The sequence below is a fragment of the Schistocerca piceifrons genome, chromosome 3 (genome assembly GCF_021461385.2).
Source record: "Schistocerca piceifrons isolate TAMUIC-IGC-003096 chromosome 3, iqSchPice1.1, whole genome shotgun sequence".
NCBI classification, from domain to species: Eukaryota; Metazoa; Arthropoda; class Insecta; order Orthoptera; family Acrididae; genus Schistocerca; species Schistocerca piceifrons.
This window is the reverse complement of record NC_060140.1, coordinates 212029952-212032155: the sequence shown is the minus strand read 5'-3', so window position 1 is coordinate 212032155 and position 2204 is coordinate 212029952. Positions and strand designations below refer to the sequence as shown.

Below are 2204 nucleotides of genomic sequence, written 5' to 3'. Positions count from 1 at the left end.
CCGAGTTCGAGCCTCGGTCCGGTTCACAGTTTTAATCTGCCAGGAAGTTTCATATCAGCGCACACTCCGCTGCAGAATGACAATCTCATTCTGGAAACTTCCCCCAGGCTGTGGCTAAGCCATGTCTCCGCAATATCCTTTCTTTCAGGAGTGCTAGTTCTGCTAGGTTCGCAGGAGAGCTTCTGTAAAGTTTGGAAGGTAGGAGACGAGGTACTGGTAGAAGTAAAGCTGTGTGGACGGGGCATGAGTCGTGCTTGGGTAGCTCAGTTGGTAGAGCACTTGCCCGCGAAAGGCAAAGGTCCCGAGTTCGAGTCTCGGTCCGGCAAACAGTTTTAATCTGCCAGGAAGTTTCATATCAGCGCACACTCCGCTGCAGAGTGACAATCTCATTCTGAGCACTCGAACAGCTGCGCATGCAATGGGTGTTAGTCATAGTATCGTCTGGGACGTTCTGCGTGAGCAACAATTACATCCGCAACACTTACAAAGCGTACTCAATATGGGTCCAGCAAATTTTCCACAACACGTTGCCTACTGCACGTGGTTCCTGCACCACTGCATCGACACACCTGTTCGCTAGGGACTGTATTCTGCATTCGTGAAACAGTCATGCCTGGACAGACGAAAACCCTTGTGCCAAGTATGTTCAAAGATTTTAGAACCGGTTTGGTATTAATGTATGGGCAGGTATTCCGGACGTTCATGTGATTGGGCCATATCTCCTCCTACAGAAGCTAACAGTTCCTCCACACTTAATCTTCCTACAAAACGTTTTGGAGCCGCTTTCGGAAGCGGTGTCATTGACTGTCCGTCAGGAAATGTGGATTAAGCATAATGGTGCACCGCCTCACTTCCCTCGTGCTGTTCGCAGACGTCTCAACAGACGATATGAAAGACGGATAGGAAGATGGTCCAGCCGAGTGGCCGCCACGATCGCTGGATTTAAATCCTATGGACTACTTCTTGCTGTGTCGTAAGCAATGTTTAATTTGCGAGAACTCCTGTAGAGACAGAGGAAAATCTGCTGGTACGAGTTCTGGCCGCTGCACTAGAAAGTGAAGAGGTACCAGGTGGGATGGACAGTGTGTACCAGAACATACCTCATAGGTACAATGTCTGAACAACGTTGGTGGTCGGACATCGAGCCACTGTTGTAATGCATCAGTACTTTTCCTTAAGCACAGTATGCTGGGTTCCTTTTTGTTCTGGATAAGCGTGAACAGGTAATGTTTAAGTATTAATAGAAACAAATGCGCTCAAGTGGTAAATTGAGGTTTCGTCAAGTTTCCTTTCTAATTGTTACCTAAAAATCGTACTGCGTCACACCTAATTGTTCTTCAAAAAGAAATGGGTGAGTTAAGTACCTGAACTGAAACCGGTAACGGTACGTTTCCGGACATGGGTTCCTATTTAAAATATTATGTACTTACTCCACTCTACATGTCCTGGAAGTCCTTAACTGGAATTTGCAAACTCCCTGTGTACGTGTGCTTGAAATGTACTTTATGATGCTTTACGCCGATTGTAATTCCTTTCTCGAGTTTCTGTACGGGTTTCATACTCATATTAATACAATCAGTACTAGGCACGATTTTTACAGTCTTCGACATTAGTCACAATTTATTCTTAAGGAACCTTTTGGCCTTGTCCTTGCTTCTATGACTTGTACTTACATATCATGTTCGTCTACGCCGCTTCCCAAGTGTCACTGTGTATGTATCGCTTCTACATTCTCTTCCCCGGCTCCAATATTTAGTCCTCCAGCATATCCACCAATGAGACCTCTTCTTATCTTGTTCACATCTTAACCTACACGTAACGTATCTTCCATTTAATTTATCACGAAACCTGATTCCTGTTAACTTGCGGCTACCGCTGCTGCGTCATCAATAAATTGTATTGTGCTAATTTTTTTTTCCTTTACAAACAACACCAGGCCTTTACTTCCCTCATTCTCTTGTCGATGTACAAATAAACATCAGCGATGACAATGAACTTGCATACATCTTTTCTGGTTTTGACTACTTATAAAAATCTGTTAGTACAGAGCACTCTGATTCGAAGATTTGAAGAGAGAGAGAGAGAGAGAGAGAGTTGGTTTCCATCTCTCTCTGTTTTCGAAATCACATTGCCTGAAAAAAGGAAAAGCAATTTATTTCATCCCATATTATAAAACGGCATTCCATATTTATAGCCCCTAAATA

At 44.0% G+C, this 2204-nt stretch overlaps 1 non-coding gene across 1 annotated transcript; it reads left to right on the top strand.

Annotated features, from left to right (window-relative positions):
* The first annotated feature begins 251 nt into the window (after positions 1–251).
* Trnas-cga lies at positions 252–326 on the top strand. The gene has a single exon. It is a non-coding gene; the product is annotated as a tRNA-Ser (tRNA).
* The last annotated feature ends 1878 nt before the right edge of the window (positions 327–2204 follow it).